Genomic DNA, 21,682 nt, shown 5'->3' with positions numbered 1-21,682 from the left:
TTTTATTTCAGGGCTTGGCTGAAATGCTGTTACAGGAACATATTCACAAAGCGGGCATATTTCTGAAAAGCTTCGTATAAGTTGATTTACATTTTTTAATGAATGTTCTTACTTGTCTAGAAATTTATCCAAGCATTTATAGATCTCTTTTTCTGTGTATGGTACCCTGCTAAGCACAGTGAGGGATACAAACAAATACACACACTCACCGCCCCCCCCGCCCACATACCCTAAAACAAGAAAATATAATGCCATTTTCAAATTCTACCAAATTTTGAAAAAGAATTAACCTCAATCTTTTTCAGAAGAGGAAATATTCCTAACTCTTCGTATTAGGCCAGTACTCTGATACCAAAGCCACACAAAGACATCACAAGAAACAAACTACTGCCCATATCCCTTATGAATAGAGATGCAAAAAAGTTCAACAATAGCGAGCAAACTGATTTCAATAGCATATTAAAAGAATTATACCACATGTCCAGGTAGGATTTATCCTAGGAATGTGTGGGTGGTTTCACACACAAGCATCCACCAGTGTAACACACCGTATTATTAGAATGGAGAAAATGAAATATGCGATCATATTAATTGATACAGAAAAAAGCATCTGATAAAATATAACCCTGTTTCATGATTCTTTTTTAAGAAAAACCCACAACTAACTAGAAATAGAAGAGAACTTCCTAAACATGATAAAGGGCATTAATGAAAAACCCACAGCCAATCTTATACTTACTAGTGAAAGAATGAAAGCTGTCCTCTTATGATCAGGAATGAAACAAAGATGTCTGCTCTCACCGTATCTATTCAACACTGTACTGGAAGTTCTAGCCAGAGAAATTAGGCAAGAGAAAAAAACAGAAGCCATCCATATTGGAAAGGAAGAAGAAAAACTATCCCTTTCCACAAGTGACATGACCTTGCAGAAAATTCTAAGGAATTCACCGCTAAAACTATTGAGACTACTCAACAAAATTAGAAAAGTTTCAGAACACAAGACATAAAAAATCAGTTGTGTGTCTTTACACTAGCAATGACCCATCAAAACATAAACTTCAGAACATTCCATTTACAATATCATCAAAAGAATAAAGTGTTCAGGAATAAATTTCACCAAATATAAATTTATATTTGCCCACATAAAACTATAAAATATTGTTGAAAGAAATTAAAGGAGACCTAAATAATTAGAAATAGATCCTTTGTTAATGGAATGACTTAATATTTTTAAGGTAGTAGTAGTCCCCAAATTGATCTATAGAGTAAATGTAATCCCAGTCAAAATTCCAACATTGCAAGGAACCCCAAATATCCAAAACAATCTTGAAAAGGAACAAAGTTGGCTCACAGTTCTTAATTTCAAAACTCAATACAAAGCTATAGTAATAAAACCAGCATTGTATAGGGATAAAGATAGATATGCAGAAAAATGGAAGAGACCTGTGAGTTCATAAATAAACCATATATCTGGCCACTTAAGTTTCTTACATGGAAGCCAAGATTATTCAATGGGAAATAATGGTCTCTTCAACAAATGGCACTGCAACAACTAGACATCCACATGCCAAAGAATCAATTTAAATTCTTAACTTGCATTATATTAAAAATTAACTCAAAATAGATAAATGACTTACATATAAGAGCCAAAATTATAAAAGTCTTAGAAGAAAGCATAAGGGTACATCTTTATTTAACTTGGACTTGGCAGTGGTCCTTAGATATAATACTAAAAGCAAAAACAACAACAGAAATATATAAACTAGACCTTCATCAAAATTAAAGTCTCTTGTGCATCAAATGACACTTTCAATCAAGTGAGAAGATAACCAACAGGATGGCCAAAACATTTGCAAATTATATATCTGATAAGGGCCTATCATCTATAATATGTAAATAGCTTTTAGAATTCAATAACAAAAAGGCAAATTATCCAGTTAAAAACAGGCAAAGGGCTTGAAAAGATATTTCTTCAAAGAATATAAGAATGTCCAGAAAGCACAGGAAAAGATGGTCAATATCATTAGTCATTATGAAAATGCAAATCAAAACCATCATCAGATACCCCATCACACCCACTAGGATGACTAGACTGAAAGCACTGAAAAAGTATTGTCAATGATGTGGAGAAATTTAGACCCTCATAAATTGTTGGTGGGAATGTAAGATGATGCAGCTGCAGTAGAAAACAGTTTGGTGAGTCCTTAAAAAGTCAGGCACTGTATTACCATATGACACAATAATTCCATTCCCAGATACATAACTAATAGGATTGAAAACATATATTCAACCAAAAATATGTGTACAAATGTTGATAGCAGCACTATTCACAAGATCCCAAAGGTGGGAATGATATCCAGGATCTAATAAATGGATAAATAAGAAAATGATAGATTCATACAAGAAAATATTATTCAACCATAAAAATGAATGTGTTGCAGCATAGATGACTCTTCAACACATTATCTTAAGTGAGAGAGGCCATACAGAAACAATATATATTGTATAATTTCATTTAGCTGAAACTTACAGAAGGTAAATCTATACATCCATAAAGTAGATGAGTTGTTGTCAGTGGCAGAGAGGAGGGGAAAAGGTGGAGTGGCTGGTTAATGGTTGTGGGATTTTCTTTAGGGATGACGAAAATGTTACAGAACTATATAGTGGTAGTGGTTATACAACATTATGACTGTATTAACAGCCATAAATTGTATACTTTAAAATGGTGAATTTTGTATTATGTGAATTTTACCTCAATAAAAATATAATTAAAAATTTACCATTTTCAAGTAGTTCTCAACCTAGCTGGGATGGAACTAACATACATGAAAAATCAAGTAGAGGCAGTTCTCATCACTGCAGTGTGAAACCATAAAATGACTATGCAAGCTGAAATCATGCAAAGAGAGCTTAATAATCAGTGGGAAAAATTAATGGTGCTGTCACTTAAAAATTTGTTAAAACATTAAGAATTCTTATACTGCAATCAGAAATGACATAATGACATTACAACTGATTGCACAGAAATACAAAAGAGACTACTTTGAACAACATTGGTCACAGAATTTGGAAAATTTAGAGGATATATATATATATATATATATACACACATACATTCCTGGAAACATACAGTTTCCAAGATTGAATCAGGAAGACATTGAAACACTAAATAGATTAGTATTGAGTTCTGAAATTGAATCAGTAATAAAAATCTGCCAACCAAAAGAAGCCCTAGACCAGATGAATTCACAGCCAAATTCTACCAGATACACAAAGAGGAACCCATACCAATTCTACTAAAACTATTCCAAAACATCGAGTGGTTGGAGAGCTGGCTCCTCCCTAACTCATTCCATGAAGCCTGATGCCAAAATCTGGTAGAGTCACAGTGAAAAAAGAAAACTTCAGGCCAATGTCCTGATGAACACTCATGCAAAAATCTTCAACAAAATACTACCAAATCATATCCAGCAGCATGTCAGAAAGTTAATTCACTGCAATCAAGTAGGCTTTTTTCCTGGAATGCAAGGTTGGGGTTGGTTCAACATACACAAATCCATAAATATGATTTACCACATAAGCAGAATTAAACACAAAAACCATATGATCATATCAACACATGCAGAAAAAGCTTTTGAAGAAACACAACACTCCTTCATGATAAAAACCCTCAACAAACTAAGAGTCATCTAAAACATAGGTGCCATCCATGAGAAACCTACAGCAAACATCATACTGAATGGGCAAAAGCTGAAACCATTCCCCTTGAGAACTGAAACAAGACAAGGATGCCCACTCTCTCCACTCCTATTCAACATAGTACTGGAAGTTCTAGCCAGAGCAATTGGGCAAGAGAAATAAATAAAAGGCAGCCAAATTGGAAAAGAAGTCAAACTACCTATTTTCATTGATGATATGATTCCACACCTAGAACACCCTGAAGAGTCCACCAAAAGGCTCCTAGAACTGATGAATGTCTTTAATAAAATTTGAGGATACAAAATCAATGCACAAAAATTAGTAGCATTTGTATATACCCATAATATCCAGGCTGAGAGTCAAATCAAGAACACAATCCCATTTACAATAGGCACAAAGAAAATGAAATTCCTAGGTATACAGCACACTAAAGAGGTGAAAGATCTTTACGAGGAGAACTACAAAACATCACTTGAAGAAATCAGGGATGACCCAAATTAATAAAAAGTTCCATGCTCATGAGTTGGAAGAATTAATATCATTAAAATGGCCATATTGTCCAAAACAGTTTACAGATTCAACATTATTTTATCAAACCACTAATATTATTTTTCACAGAGCTAAGCTAGAAAAGATTAGTCTAAAATTCATACAGAACCACAAAAGAGCCCGAATAGCCAAAGCAATTTTAAGCATAAAGAAGAAAGCTGAACATCAGACTACCTGTTTCTAACTATGCTATAAGCCTACAGTAACCAAAACAGCATGGTTTGATACAAAACAGACAGTAAAGCTGCACATCTACAACCATCTAATCTTTGACAAGGCTGACAGAAGCAAGTAACGGGGAAACGACTCCCTACTCAATAAATGATACTGGAATAACTAGCTAGCCATATGCAAAATGAAACTGGACTCTAACTCTCACCATATACAAAAATGAACTCAAGATGTATTGAAGATTTAAATGTAAGACTTAAAACTATAAAAATCCTAGAAAAGAAAAAAACCCTAGGAAATACTCTTGTCAATATTGTCTTTGGTAACGAATTTTTGGCTAAGTCCTCAAAAGCAATTGGAACAAAAACAAAAATTGACGAATGGGAGCTAATTAAGCTAGAGAACTTCTGCACAGCAAAAGAAATTATCAGCAGAGTAAACAGAGAGCCTACAGAATTGAAGAAAATATTCACAAACTGTTCATCCAAAAAAGGTCTAATACCCAGGATCTACAAGCAACTTAACAATTCAACAAGCAAAAAACAAATAATTCCATTAGAAAATGGACAAAGGGCATGAACAGAAACTTCTCAAAAGAAGAGATTCGATTGGCCAACAGACATATGAAAAAATGTTCATCATTACTAATCATCAGAGAAATGCAAATCCAAACCATACTGAGATGCCACCTCACACCAGTCAAAATGGCTATTAATAAAAAGTAAAACAATAGCGGATTCTCATAAGGCTGTGGAGAAAAGGGAATGCTTATATACTGTTGATGGGTATGTAAATTAGTTCAGCCACTGTGGAAAGCAATTTGGAGACTTCTCAAAGAACTCAATGTTAGCTTCTCAGAGCTACCATTCAATCCAGCAATCCCATTGGAAAAGAAATCATCCTACCAAAAAGACAAATGTACTCACATGTACTTTGCTGTGCAATTCACAACAGCAAAGACATGGAATCAACCTAGGCATCCATCAACGGTGTATTAGAAAAAGAAAATGTGGTATATATACACCATGAAATACTATGCAGCCATAAAATAGAATGAAGTCATGTCCTTTAAATTAACATGGATAGAGCTGGAAGCCATAATCCTAAAATTAATACAGGAATAGAAAACCAAATATCATACATTCTCACAAAAGAGTGGAAGTTAAATATTGAGCACACCTGGAAATAAACATGAAAAAGCTAGACACTGTGGACTAACAGAGAAGGAGGGAGAAAGGAGGTGTGGATTGGGTACTTATTGGGTACCACGCTCGCTACCTGGGTGACTGCATCCATACCCCAAACCCTAGCATCACACAACCATGTAACTAACCTGTACATGTACTCCCTGAATCTAAAATAAAAGTTGAAATTTAAAAAAGAATTATTGTGTTGTTGATTATAAGTGTAAAACATTTGCAAATGAAATAAAATAGTAAAATTAATATTTACTTGCTGTGGTGTAATTTAAAATATTAAAACTATTAAGAATTAAAGTTTTTAATTAAAAATGTATCTAGAGTTGCTTAACCACTGCTTGCCTTTGTTCTCTTTGTATAGCTTCTGCTATGGAGAGCTCATGTTCTCTATGCCTTAGCCAATTTTCATGCTCTTTTCTCAGTTTGAATCAGCCTCTGACATTTTATCCTTTGCATTTTCAATGTCATGAATTATCTGTGAAGTTGTTTTGTTTTGTTCTATTACATGTTCACCCTTTTCATCACAACCACATTCTTCTTTTGTCAGTAAGTTTGCCTTCACCAAATTCCTCTGGCTACACATCTAGAATTTCAAGAAGAGTGGTAGCATCAACATGGTCAGCTATTTTTTCTATAACTCTGTTTACATCTGACCCCACTTTCATTTTCTAAATTACCACTTTTCACTTTTCATTACATTGTCATCTAGGTTGACTAATTTTCTCTTTTGATTATCCACATTTGTAAAATGTTACTTGGATTGATTGGTGAGAGATTAAGAGTCAACATAGCTACCCTCCTTGCTGTCTCTGTGTGAACTGATAACAGAGGTACAGTGACCAATTACCAACAGACCATGGAGGAAGTGACATGGTTGCTCACTGATCATGATGTAGAGCTTTAACTAAACTTGAACTAGGGTTAGCAGCATGGTTTTTCTTCGTGCAATTACTCACTGTTAATATGCCATGGAGGCTGAAATTGGAACCATGTTGGGGGAATTGATGTTATTTAATGAAATCAAGATAATTGTAATTTGTGCAAATTGAAGCTGTGCACAGTGATGACTATATATACTAAAATTATGCAGTATTAGGTAACATTAAAACAGAATTTTAGAGGTTGTATTAACTAGCTTTTAAATGATGAGTTGGATTTATTTAAGGATTAAAGCATTTCTTGTAGAAGAGATGAATGAACATAGGCATTGAGGAAGGAAGAAACATGAGGTGAGTGGGCCAGTGAACTGTTTTACCTGAATGTAAAAGAGAAAGTGCACTCTTACCAGTGGATAAACAAGAAAAGGTGAATTGTGGCAAGACTTAAAATGTAAAATTGGCAATTCTACTAAATTATTTTGGTAACTTTAAACAGGAAAAACGTTCTACCAAAATGAAAATCCATGCGTAAATGCTTAATGGAAGCAGAAAACTAGGCTTTAGCTACGATCTGAATGTGTTCCCAGTGAAGCAGGTGTTGGAAACTTAATCCCAAATGCAGCAGTGTCGGGAGAAAGAAGAGTTTAGGTGAAGTGGAACCTCGTAGATTAATGCCATTATAAAAGTGTTCGAGGCTACTATTTAGATCTCTTGCTCTCTCTCACCTTCTCTTTGCCCTTTTTCCATGGGATAACACAGTAAGAGGGCCCTTGTGAGATGCTAGCCCCTTGATCTTGGACTTCTCAGCCTCCAGACCTGTGAGACAATAAATATCTGTTCAGTGTAAATTATTCAGTCTCAGGTATTCTGCTACAGCATCACAGAATGGTCTAAGACAGCTTTGTTGCCCATTCTATTTCTAATCATCAGCTCTTTGGCAAGTCATGGCCATGAGTTTCCTCATTTGCAAAATGAAGGTAATCATATTTAGTCCAAATGGCTGAGTATGAAGGTTCTTGAAAGCTGAGAAAAACCTTCTGACAGTGTGTATTCTTCAAACAATATTTACTAAGTGCCTGCTTTGAGACAGGAACTGGTTTAGTTATCTATGTCCCAGAGATCCTAGGGAATCATCCCACATTGTAAGGGTTGGAGAATGGGAGGAGTAAACCAACATTGGAATACAAAAATTACTAAATAATCTGGTAGGTGCTATTAAAGAGGTCGTGATAAATAGTTGAAGAGAAAGTAAGCACGATAAAATATCACAGCATTTACAAAGAATTCTATGGTAGCTCTTTATAGAATTAGTTAAAAAAGGAGGGATGTCTAGTTTTAGGAAAGAGTTTGCTCTGTGTATTGATCCCAGCTCTAGAGTCAAACCCTTGAAATGAGGCACTGATGTGGACTGAAAGAAAATTTGGAATTAAAAAGGTCAAAGTACAGGAAGTGCAAAGAGTTCCACGGATCATTACATACACAGTACAGTTCCCGAGAATAATGGCAAGACTAGTCCTCATTTTAAAAGATGTATCACCTGTAGAAATAAGTTCTTGTTAATTAAGAGGACTGTCTTCAATGCTTGACTAGTGATCCTAGCCTGAAAGAAAGATTTCAATAGACAGTAGGTGTGTGCATCACCTGCAGTGTGCTACATCAGTGCTTTCAAACTTTAATATGCACAGAAACCACCTGGAGTCTTGTTAACATCAGATGATGATTAATTCATTCTGGAGTGGGACTTGGGATTCTACATATCTCAAAATCTCACAGGCAGTGGCCATGTTGCTAGTCCACCAGCCTGGCTGCACAGTTGCAAGGTGCAACATTTTGCAGAGGTACTTGCAAGTTTAGTAACTTAAAATCCACTAAAATGCTGAAAACAACGTTTTATAATCTTTGTAGGAATTATAATGGAAATAAAATAAACCAAAATACTTTTCATTTATCATTCTTTAATAATAAACCAGATATAAGAATTTTAGTTTTTAAAAAATGTTTAAAATTATTCTGTTCCTCTGTTATTCTTCTTTTTTCCCCCCAAGATGGAATCCCACTCTGTCGCCCAGGCTGGAGTGCAGTGTCATGATCTCAGCTCACTGCAATCTCTCTCTCCTGGGTTCAAGCGATTCTCCTACCTCAGCCTCCTAAGTAGCTGGGATTACAGGCACGAGCCACTATGCCTGGCTAATTTTTGTATTTTTAGTGGAGACGGGGTTTTCCCATGTTGGCCAGGCTGGTCTCCAACTCCTGACTGCAAATGATCCACCTGCCTCGGCCTCCCAAAGTGCTGAGATTACAGGCTTGAGCCACTATGCCTGGCCTATTTTTTTTTAAACAAATATGGAAATAGTGGTTTCTTATACTCAGTTTCCTAACAAACTTCATTGAATATCAATAAAATGGATAGTTACAGTCTAACAGGCTACTAATATATGATTCCCCTTTTCTTATAATAACTTTATTTGCCAGAACATTTGAAGTAACAGACAAAACAGTTCTAGGTCATAAGTTGAATAAATTTAACTTTAAAATTATGAAAATAAACAAAAAGAGAATACTTAACGTTTTTAGTCTTGTAAGGCATTGGTTTTTACTAGAACTGTTGGAGTGAAAGAATGAGTCACCTAGCATTCAAAAAAACACTTCTATGCATTTTAAATGCAATCTTGACCCTAAAAGTGACTTTATGAGTCAACTGGTTTTCATATTATTAGGTGCATGTAGATTAATATAAATAGAATATTAGTAGTAAGAGTGAAATGCTATAAAAATTCAAAAGAGGGAGCTGATCAAGTCATTTGAAGGATTCAAAAAGCGACATGTGAGCAACGTTACATTGGAAATAGATCTCAAAAGATGGGAATGATTTTCTTTTGGTATTTTAAAAGGTCATCATAAACTCATGACTTTTTAAATAAATGTAATGTGTTGCAATCCTTTTTAGACATCATCCTTTTTGGCAAGCAGAGCCCAATCTTTGCTACGTGGGAATACTTTCAGTTGTTTCCATTCCCTAATGGAATGGACTCTAGTAATCTTTCACAGCTTTGTTGCTCTCCAATCAAGATTTCTGGGTTCATCTTAAATATCTCTTGTCCTAGACTCAGAATAGTCATGGCAACATGACAAAAAAAAAAAAAAAAAAAGAAAGATTTTAAAAATTTAGATAATCAAGGAAAGCTTCAAAAGGCAGAGGAAGGAACATAAGTAAAGAGTAAAGGGGGTTGTTTGAGGTAAGGAAATGCTTCTGTGGGTCTGACTGTAATTGGAGCAAGGAAGTGGAGAGTAGGTGATTGAAGGCAGAGTATAAGGATGGGGAATTTGTTCTAAAAATTGTTGGCAATAGTGAATTATCTTATAATTCTTATTTAACTTTTTAAAACACATGAAGACCTGATTGCAATTAAGTTTTAGCAAAGAAGATTTAAAGATAGGATGTATAGGCCAGGCGTAGTGGCTCACGCCTGTAATCCAAGCACTTTGGAGGCCAAGGCAGGCGGATCACCTGAGGTCGGGAGTTCAAGACCAGCCTGACCAACATGGTGAAACCCCGTCTTTAAAAAAAAAATTAAAAAAGAAAAAAAAAGATACTATGTTTGATGAGAAGATGCTGCAAATAAATCAATTATAGGTTATTGCAAGAAATTTGAAAGTTGACAAAAATTGTAGGAGAATTGGGAGAGATTGGTTGGACGTGTGAGATTTTTCAGAGGTTAAAAAAAATCCACAATATTTGGCTACTTGGTAAAGATTGGTAGTCAAAAACACTAATGAAACTTTGGACTCTGAGAAAGTAGTTTTCAATGGACTTTTAAAAGACCAGGAAGAATAACTGGGCTTGGGCTTGGAGGGACACTTTCATTTGGAAGATATTAAGGTAGGTAGGCATCCAAATATTAATGGCCAAAGGCCAACAGGAAACTTAAGTTTGAAGCTAAAGAGAGAAAAGAGAAAGAGATTTGGTAGTTTTTGATGCTGAGACTACAACAAATCCACAGAATGGCATATTAATTTGAGAGACTGTACAGAAGTAGACAAAGATGGCTTATTAGATAATCTTGCATAATCCTTTTCATTTAAGGGGAAGAAAGACTGAGGTATTGCTGAACAGGACCAAGAGAGAGATTTCATATAGTTAGAAAAAAATCAAGGTAGCTTCGTAACATGCAAACTAAGAAGAGAGGTTCTCCAGGATGAACCAGTACTCAATTGAAAGACTGAATAAAAGAGGCAATTGGGAAAGAAGAAATTTTATGTCGCAATTATGCAATTAAAACTAGATAAAGGATCTGATATAGATAGAATACCTCAATCATGGGACTGACCACTGACCAGAAACTCTGTACCTGAGTTAACAGAGTGAAGAGGTTGAAGCTGGAAATTCTTGTTGCCAAATAGGATCTGAGAGATGATGCATCTCTAATGGTTTATCATAGGGAAGCTGTTAACTAGGCATGAGCAGCATCCAAAGGCCAGATTCAATATGCTTACAGGTAGTCAAGAGCTATAGACAAGGCAGACACAAGCAGATTCCCAGGACATGGAGTGAATAAACTAAACTATGTCCAGAGTGGAGAGAGATCATGACGTGGGATATTCTTTAGTCATCCTTTGGTGCGACTTTTCAATAGGAGCTTGAGGTTCTTAAGCACAATTTGGAAGTGATGGAGAGGTAGTCTGCTGAGCATATAAGAAACTAGAATTAGAAGAACAGGTAGTTTTGCAAGATTTTTTCAGTGAAGGGAAGGAAGAAATAAATAGAGGCTTCAGGATGAAATAGGTTCAAGGAAAGACTTTTATATTCATGTAATAGGAGAGTTGAGCATATTTATGGGCAAAGAAAAAGGATTCTGGCAAACATGGGAGATATGGGGATGGAAGTAATAGGAAGAAAGTATCAAAAGAGACAAAAGAAAATAACAGTCAAGAGAAAAATATAGCCCAAACCAATTAAATTTTCCAATTATTGGGCCGATTTTCCCATTTGGTTTTCAAAATCCTATTGTGTTTATTATGACATAGGACCTGATTAGCCAATAGTCTCAAGTTTAATTTAGTCTCTTTGATTGGCACCTGGCTTGGATTCTAGGTGACATACAGGACGGTTTTTATTTACGAAGCTGACACACTTTATTCTTTGTTCTGAGGAGAGGCATGTGGGCTGGTTGTACAGTAGTGATGTGGGATTTGCAATGAGATGATGGTAATTTCTCAACCCAGTGTTCCTTTAGACCATGGCCATGCATTTTTTATATAGTTGCCAGAACATTTTGGTACCCTCCACAGCTATGGAACAAAGAAACGGGAACTGTCCGTGTGAGAGGCTGAGTATGAACAAAGATCTTAGGAGCAAGATGTCTTACCCACCAGGCTGTTTCTTATTGGGAAATGGGAAGATACATTTTTAGGATCACACCTTAAGGACTCTTGAATATGTCAGAATCATTATTTAGCCAGTACATAACTTCCAATTAAACTAATTAATTAAATGTCATACTCATTTTCTGTGAATCATATATTCTGCAGACAACCTTTCAGATCTTTCCTCTTGACAGTGGATTTTATCTTAACCACTCAAGAAACGTCTGTCTCCAGTCAGATTGCAATATTTACCTGTTCAGTTAGAATGGGTAGTTCATCTGGCAGGTTAATCTTTTCTTAATAAATGCTATTAAAAAACAACTTCACAAACAATTATCTTTTTTCCCCTAAGTTTGACTTTCTATATACCAGATGTTTCCATTCTGAATTTGTGAAAGAGAAAAAGTCTTCTTATTTGTTTTTCCACCAGCTTGATAAGATGTATTTCATGTGCATCCTGGTGTCAGAAATTACTCATTGGAAAAACAGCAGTTGCATATGTTCGCTTTAGCAGTTATATAAAATCCACTGAGGAAGGCGGAGACCTCAGACACCTTTTAAACTATCTGGTGATCTACAGGAACTCACTAAGGACATAAAAATAAAAGATTGAATAGGGCAGTCTTCTTCTTTCACTCACTTTTCTCATTTCTCTTCAGTCATTTGGAGCTGAAGCTGCTGGTGGGGTTAATTCCTTGACTGTTCTGTCAAATGTTAGGCTCCAGTACACATACTTGTGTATATATGAACAACTGTTTTTTAATAACCTGCCAAGAAGCTATAATCTTCTATTGCAGTCCCCTGGGATTTAATTAGAATGGTTTTCCACAGCCTGACATGTTTATGGGGCATAGGTAAAGAGACAGTTCATAAAACTGTCAATTTCCTGAGAAATTAAAGAAAAATTGGGCTGCTTAGTGCTTTGGCAATTCTGTGCTGCTGATACCAGCATTGCAAGCAATGAAATCAAGGGAAACATAACAAGATACTGATGCATTAGATATGGGCGGGTTAAAAATAATGTACAAGGGCATTTGTCAATTTGAATGCATAAAGAAGAAAGTAGAGAAAGTAAACCATAAACTGGAGTAGCTTGACTTTGGGGTGTTTGAGAAAGACGTGAACACTGAAAAATAGTTTATTTGCATCTGGAAGATTTATAATTTTTTTCTTAATAGACAAGATCAAGAAATGAATTCTAGGAATTCTCCCTAGGAGAATGATAATGTGATGAGCAGTACCTTCATTTGGGAATTCATTTAAACTATTTTTACCTCCTTTAGGTAAGTAAAAGTTATTAATCTTACATAGATTCTGTCTTAAGAGAACCAAGTGTGTTGAAACAAACAAGCCCAGTGTAAACTGGTCAGGCCTCTCTTTGCACTCTATCTTTAATCAATGTGTATACTCTCTTTTACCCGGCCTTCTTTGTGGCAGCTACTCCTAATCATGGCACTGAAGTTGTTCAGGAATTGTACCCAGCCTGCAGTAGGAAATAGAGCAATGTGACAGCAAGCATGATCTTAAGTATTAGGCACAGCCCTGGAATGTTCTTAGGGTTACTGGGGAAAAATTAATATTCAAGGAAGGCCTATTTTATCTCAGGAACTGTACTGGGCAATTTTTGTGCATTTCTCCATAGAATTCTCAATGACCTTCTGAAGTATTATTCATCTCATTTTACATATGTGTAAAAGGACACATAGAAATGTTAAGCAATCTGTGTAAGATCATTCAACCAGGAAAGGGTAGGCAGAGCTAGGATCAATGAATCTTTACATATGTTTTGTTCATAATATTATATTGCCTTTTTAAAAAGTAGTTATAAAATGGTGGAATATGTACCTTTGAAAGAAGAGGAAGTCCAAAACATTGACTGTTGTCAGAATAGCAGTGATGTGAGAAAGAATGACCACCCTGTATCTTCTACAAGTCCCCAAGATGGCAGATGACTGGAGCAAGTCACCTGGAGATGAGTGACATCATTTTGCTGTCACTCAGTACAGGACTGGGGCTGGTAAAAAGCAGGGAATTACATACTGGAGATAACCATGGTGTTCTCATCTTGTTTGTCAAGCATTTCATCCCTACCACTTAAGTAGTCCAATTCATGTGCTGTGAGTTTTACTCATCTATACCTCTATTCATTTACTAATTTAATGTTGTTTTCCAGACATGGTGCAAGGAACTTGGGTTCAAAATGAACTAAGACACAGTCTTGTTCACCCAGTGGAAGGTAATAGGCTTTAGAGTTGGATGAATCTCAGGTCAAGATTCTGACTCTGCCACATAGTAGTCATATGATTTTTGCTATTACTTGACCTTGTTGTAACCCAGTTTAATCACAGGGAAAATGGGGAGAAAAATACTTCAAAGTTGGATTGACATAAAAATATTAGTTTGATCTTTTTTCTTTTTCTTCAAGGTCTCATAAATTAATGGTACATGTAGACATAATAGAAACCAAAAGTGATATATTACTATGAATTAATATGAGAAGAATTAATGGCTTATTTCTGGGATGTTGAGGAAGCCTTTGCAAAAGTCAAGTATTTGAACAGCATAAAAAGATATTTAGACAGCACTGAAAGAATATTTTCAGATGGACACCAAAAAGGAAGGCAGTTTTAAGGTGTTAAGGGAACGTGGACCATCTATCTTCTTGAAACACAGTGTGTACATGTGTGCACATGTGGACCTATGTGAGTTAAACAGAAGTGGTAAAATAGAAAGGCATCAGAAGTTGAAGATAGGTTGAGTCTCAAGAATAAGCGCTCTTTTACACCAATACTTTTTCTCCTGGAATGGGAAACCACTAAAAGGATTTTAATCAATAAAGTTAGAATAAAATATTTCTATAATTTCAACAAGTATTTCTTTCTTTCTTTTATTATTTTTATTTCTTGAGTCTCACTCTGTTATCCAGGCTGGAGTGCTATGACACCATCTTGGCTCACTGCTACCTCCGCCTCCCAGATTCAAGCGATTCTCCTGCTTCAGCCTCCCAAGTAGCTGAGATTACAGGTGTGTGCCACCATGCCCAGCTGATTTTTGTATTTTTACTAGAGATAGGGTTTCACAGGTTGGCCAGGCTGGCCTTGAACTCCTGACCTCAAGTGATCCGCCTGCTTTGGCTTCCTACAGTGCTGGGATTACAGGTGTGAGCCACCATGCCGCAGCAACAAGTATTTCTAAGTGAGGATAAGTTTGATTCTAAGCCACTTATCTTACATGTTGATTTCATTGACGCTGTAGGTAAAGAAAGGTGTTAATTTCAAATACAAGAAACATGTAAACAGTGCTAGCAAAAGATATAAAACTGATGGCATAATTTAATTAATCTGTGAGTTACTTCCAATGACAGAATCGCATTGAATTGTATAACGAATAAATTTGGTGGAAAATATTTTGTCGAATAATACACCCTATAGCAGAACATGGCCTTGGTTTTAAAAACATAGAGATTTTTACCAAACAGGGACACCATAAATTTATGAAATCCATAGCATAGCAACCATGGTCTAGCAACACAGTTTTGCATGACTTCCTTAAAGAAAAGAACTTTCAACCCAGAATTTCATATCCAGCCAAACTAAGCTTCACAAGCGAAGGAAAAATAAAATCTTTTATGAACAAGCAAGTACTCAGAGATTTCATCACCACCAGGCCTGCTTTACAAGAGCTTCTGAAAGAAGCATTACACACAGAAAGGAACAACCAGTATTAGCCTATCCAAAGATATACCAAAAAGTAAAAAGCATCAACATAATGAAGAATTTACATCAACTAATGGGCAAAACAGCCAGCTAACATCAAATGGCAGTAATCCTAAATTTAAATCTACTAAATCCCCCAATCAAAATATACAGCCAAAACCCATCAGTATGCTGCATCCAGAGCCATCTTACATGCAAGGATACACAAAGACTCAAAACAAAGGGATGGAGAAAGATGTACCAACCAAATGGGGAGCAAAAATAAATAAATAAATAAAAAGCAGGAGTTGCAATTCTCGTCTTGATAAAATAGATTTTAAAGCAACAAAGATATAATGGTAAAAGGATCAATGCAACAAGAAGAGCTAACGATCCTAAATATATATGCACCCAATATAGGAACACCCAGATACATAAGACCTATAAAGAGACTTAGATTCCCACACATATATAATATTGGGAGACTTCAACATTAATATTAGATAGATCAATGAGACAGAAAATTAATACGGATATCCAGGACTTGAGCTCAGATCCAGAACAAGTAAACTTAATAAACATTTATAGAACTCTCCACTTTAAATACACAGAATATACACTCTTATCAGTACCACATCACACCTACTCACAGGTTTAAATGAAATATTGATTGGCAATTATTAAGCACGATTATTGGCATAAAAGAGGTTTTCAATACCCATTTTTAAATAAAGCAACACTCCCGTTCTCTCTCCCTCTTCTTCTTCCTCTTTCGTCCTCTCCTTCATTTCTTTTTTTTTCTTTCTCTCTCTTTCTTTTCTTTTTTTTTTTAAAAAGTAAATGCCATAGGAAAAAAATTTTTTTGCATGACTTCCAAGAAGACTACCAACACTGGAAATTATCTCCAGAGTTGAATGCCTCAAAGTTATAATCTATGTAAAGTCAGAATTAATGCAATGCTATACTCACGGTTTCGTGATGATAAAAACAAGTTATCCTATAACTTGTTTCTTCTAAGGATCTTAAATGATTCATAATTATTAACTAGTTAAATTTCTTACATCATCCTAAGATAAACGAAATAGTATATTCAAAACTCAATACTGTCTGTAAAGTAAGTGTAGTCTGCACTTTAAACTACTGGATAATAAATAAGTGGTGGTGAGGGAAAAAATAAAATGTATTTAGTTGGGATTGCATAGGAGTATTATATTAACTTATTTTTTCAAAATGTACTAATATTATATGTGATTGTTAATATGTGCCATTTCTAGCAAGTATGACAGAGCATTTCATAGTTGTGCTGACTCTGAAGGACAGGTGATTCTGTGAATAGTAACTCTGCATATTAGGTGCTGTTAGGAGGTCAACTGTCTATATTTAACAAAAAAACCAAGTTCTTTAAGGAATGTTTGGGCCTTGATAGGTGATATGAAGATAGAAACAAAAATGGTCCTAGTAATGATCCCCCTAAAAAGAAGAATTTGATTCTGGATGTACAAGTGTATTATATTACCATTCTACAAGTGATTCACTAGCAGGTCTGTGTTCTAGTTTATTTTATTATTATGTTGTAATACATGGTCAAAAGTAAATTCATCTTTATAACTTATTTTGGCATGCAAATAATGTAAAGGCATGTGTTCAAAGAATATTACTATTGAATTCATTTCAAACAGAAATTTATTCTCTTCTCCAGAAAAGTTGTCTAGTTTGTTAGAATTATTTAAGAAAAAGGCTAACCCTGTGAAAGTTTTAAACTGCTTATACTACTTATATCTTTTTTTTTTTTTAGATGGAGTCTCTCTCTGTCGTTCAAGGTGGAGTGCAGTGGTGCAATCTCAGCTCACTGAAATCTCTGATTCCAGGGTTCCAATGATCCTCCTGCCTCAGCCTCCTGAGTAGTTGGGATTACAGGTGTGCACCACCATGCCCAGCTAATTTTTGTATTTTTAATAGAGACAGGGTTTCATCATGTTGGTCTTGAACTCCTGAGCTCAAGAGATCTGCCCACCTTGGCCTTCCAAGGTGCAGGGATTACAGGCATGAGCCACTGTACCCAGCATAAACTGCTTATATATTTTAATTTATTTTTAAATGAAAAGTTTCAAAGCATACAGTTTTTGCTTATTCTAATCTGCACTTTTAAAGTTATCTGCAGACCATAACTGTCAAAGTAAGGAACTTAGTATGCATGCAATAAGTAATTCTATTATTATTCTCTAGCCATAGATTTATTATGATAAATTTGTTTAAAAAATCTATAATATAATAAATACACTTCTGCTTTACCCTATTAATGTTTTGTTGGTTTCCTTTATATTCTGTATTAAAGATGATATAATGGAAGCCACCTTGCCTGTGGAATAATTTGTTTTCTCCCTTTTCTTATTCCTCCATTTATAACCTTTCAAATTTTTTTGCCCCCAAAGAGCATAGCATTTATTTTCATTATATGTTTCTTTGTCTCCCTCAACATTTTGTTGATTCTTTTCTTCCAAAGTTTTAAAATCATTATTGTTACTCTCAGGAAAAATATAAAAAGTCATTAGATGCTGAATTTGTGTGATTTGTCTTTTTTATGCCTTAAATCATCAGAGGGAGACTACTCCAGCAGCCCAGGGCATTATGGTTTTATTTCTTGCTAGTTTATTTAACTTCTTGTGTCTTTATCATTTTTTTAAGTTACTACAACTCTTATTGGTTTTTTATACATGCATAAAATAAAAGCAACTAAACATCTGATCTCTCTCTTTTTCTCTATATATACACACGCATACAGGTATATAAGTTTATATATGGTACATAGTGAAAATGAAGAATGAACATTTATTGGCAGAAATAGAATAAAAGAGAAAAGAATGGAAGACAAAAAGATACGTGCTAAAGGTCACCAAAGTAATATAGAGAATTCATTCAGATCAAAGAAAGTTGGGAGTTATTTGACAGTGTTTAATACGAAGCAGCTGCATTGGAGAGTCTTCTGTAATAATTTATTCTTCTTTTGACTTGCAGAGTACTGAGCTGTCTCTGAAGAATTCAGATTATTGAATGTAGCCACGCTTTTCTGATTTCCTTTGTCAATTCAATTCAGGAGCTGTGATGCAACGCGATGTGTCAATGTATGTATGATCGCAGTGTCAGTCTCTATAAGTACTTCACTCCATGATCCGGGGGTGAAGTCCTTCAAAACACATTTTTGGTGGAGCAGAAATAGTGTTGCCTTTCCTGTGCTTCCCACCGTGCTTGTAGATGGAAAGCAATGAATTCAGAATTCTCAAGTCATCCAGGCCATCTTCTCAGTGAGCTTTGCCTCAGGCACCCTAGATATTACCACAGGAGAGCTATATTTCATCTATGCTTAAATTTTTGCGGCTAAAGGACCACATTTGAGGGTTGAAATTCCTGCCACACACCAACCTTACCACCTTCTACTAGTCATAAAAAAAATCCATCAAAATTTACTAGAATTTATTGCAGGAATGACCTCCTGTTTTATGAGCTGACAGTCATATGAAGCCTGGTTTTATCAACTATCCAAGTAAAGTAGTAACTTCAAGACTTCATCTAATAATACACAAAAATTGTTAACAGATCAACTATGGAACCCCCAATCATAAAAAACTGATTCTCAGAGTATATTTTACCAGGTATTGTGAGAAATAGAGAAAAAAACAGTTAACAATGAAAGTAATTACTGGCCTTCAAATTCATTATTAACAGCAAGTCTGAAATTGAAAGGTACTGGTTCTGTTCCCTGTCACTGACATGAGAGAATATGGTAGAGGTAGTGGAGGAAGAGACTTGGATGCCATCTGTCCAGGCCCTCTCACTTCTTCTCAGAAGCAAAGTTGTTAAGTTAATTGCTCAAGGCCTTCAAGGTCCCCACATTCCCTCTCTTTCTCTAGAACATACATGTGTCGGTATCTTCAGATATCTTCACATATTCTTCTTTCCATCTCTCCCATTTCAAAGAAGTGTTACTTCTCAGGTGTAAAGAGTGAGGCTAATTGCCCTGTCTTCTCCTGCTAACTCAGCTCTTCCTGCAACAAGTACCTTTCCTCCTTTCTGTTAATTTTCTTCCCCTTTCCATAAAAGGAAATCAAGTTTTTACACAATTTCTTACAGAAAATTTCATATACAGCATATACAAAGTAGAATGAATAAAATAATAAGGTCTCACTTATACAACACTCAACTTCAAAAATTTCTAACTCATAGTCAATCTTGTTTCATCTGTACTTCCACTTACTACCATTCTGTCAGATAATTTTGAAACAAATCTCAGATACCATATCATTCTCTAGTATTTATCACTAAAATATAAAGTTATTTTATTAAACATAAGAGTAATGTCAGGGCCTGGTGTGCTGTCTCACGCTTATAATCCCAGCATTTTGGGAAGCATAGGCAGGCAGATCACTTGAGGTCAGGAGTGTGAGACCAGGCTGGCTAATATGGTGAAACCCTGTCTCCACTAAAAATCTAAAAATTAGTCAGGCATGGTAGCATGTGCTTGTGGTCCCAGCTACTTGGAGGCTGAGGTGAGAGGATGGTTTGAGTCCAGTAGGCGAAGGTTGCAATGAGCTGAGATTGCACCACTGCACTCCAGCCTAAGAGGCTTAAAAAAAAGTAACGTCATTATCATTGCAAAACTTAACAATGACGCTTTCGTACCGTCAAATATCTAGTCGGTATTTAAATCTTCTCAATTGTCTCAGACAAGTTTTTAAGTGTTGAATCAAGATTCAAGTTAGACCGTAGTTTGCAATCAGTTGATGTATCCCTTAAGCCTCCTCTCTACTTCAGCAATTGATTTGTTGAAAAATCTTTGTCATTTATTGTGTGGGTTCCCTACAGTCGATTTTGCTGGTTGTATTCTGTGAACTCTGTACTTCCCGTACTTTTATAGTTGAATCTAGAGGCTGGATCATATTTGCTGTTGTTAGCAAGAACTATTTTTGACAGGGCCTCGTATTTCAGTTAGTAGATGAATACTGGGTGGTTGTCTCTCTTGTAATATTGGAGTCAATTGCCCAGAACCAGTGGCAACAACCTGGGGGAGAGACAGTGGGAGTGGCCTGTTCTGGTTGCAGGCAATAGGGGTGGTTTGCCTACAGCAATCTGAATCCTATTATGGAAAACAGTGTGGCGATTTCTCAAGGACCTAGAAATAGAAATTCCATTAGACTCAGCAATCCCATTACTGGGTATATATCCAGAGGATTATGAATTGTTCTGTTTTAAAGTCACATGCACATGTATGTTCATTGCAGCACTGTTCACAATAGCGAAGACCTGGAACCAACCCAAATGCCCATCAATGATAGACTGGACAAGGAAAATGTGGCACATATACACCATGGAATACTATGCAGCCATAAAAATCGATGAGTTCATGTCCTTTGTAGGGACATGGATGAATCTGGAAACCATCATTCTCAGCAAACTGACACAACAGAAAATCAAACACCACATGTTCTCACTCATAGGCACGTGTTGAACAATGAGAACACATCGACACAGGGAGGGGAGCATCACACACTGGGGTCTGTTGTGGGAGACCAGGGGAGGGACAGCAGGGGTTAGGGAGTTGGGAAGGTATAACATGGGGAGAAATGCCAGATATAGGTGACGGGGATGGAGGCAGCAAACCACATTGCTGTGTATGTGCCTATGCAACAATCTTGCATGTTTTGCACATGTACCTCAGAACCTAAATATATATATATAATTGCAATTAACTGAAAAGCGAGTATACTTTTTATTATTACTAAGGTTGCCAATTCTAAATAATGCCTCTGGAAAAAAAATCTACTGTTGGACTAAGTTCTAAATAATTGCTGTGGTTACTGCTGAGTTTTAACAATATATATCTTGGCTCCAATTTCACACATTTGTATTACTTATTCTTTATTAAACCTTCTATTCTTCAAAGAAGTAAATTCAGAGAAGTCCAGTTACACACGAGAATTGGGCTAAATGTTTTAATTTTGAGAATAAGTTTGTAAAAATTTGGATTATTTAGAGCTTGTGCTGGGTGTAATCCATGTCTCCAATCACTCTGGTGCTACATGGTCCGCTGCTTAATTCTATATCAATAATGATATCAGAGTCATTGTGAAGA

The 21,682-nt window shown here is 35.7% G+C and overlaps 1 long non-coding RNA gene across 15 annotated transcripts in view; it reads left to right on the top strand.

Moving 5' to 3' along the window:
• The window catches only part of LOC118152785 (uncharacterized), a 337,652-nt gene that overhangs the window by 285,346 nt on the left and 30,624 nt on the right, over positions 1-21,682 (top strand). For all 15 annotated transcript variants that reach the window (XR_013534740.1, XR_013534736.1, XR_013534738.1 and 12 more), the window contains 2 exons: positions 17,351-17,472; positions 18,571-18,677. This is a non-coding gene — a long non-coding RNA (uncharacterized LOC118152785). The remainder of the gene's footprint in view (positions 1-17,350; positions 17,473-18,570; positions 18,678-21,682) is intronic.

Source organism: Callithrix jacchus, chromosome 4 (genome assembly GCF_049354715.1).
Source record: "Callithrix jacchus isolate 240 chromosome 4, calJac240_pri, whole genome shotgun sequence".
Lineage (NCBI taxonomy): Eukaryota > Metazoa > Chordata > Mammalia > Primates > Cebidae > Callithrix > Callithrix jacchus.
This window is presented reverse-complemented; position numbering and strand designations above follow the sequence as displayed.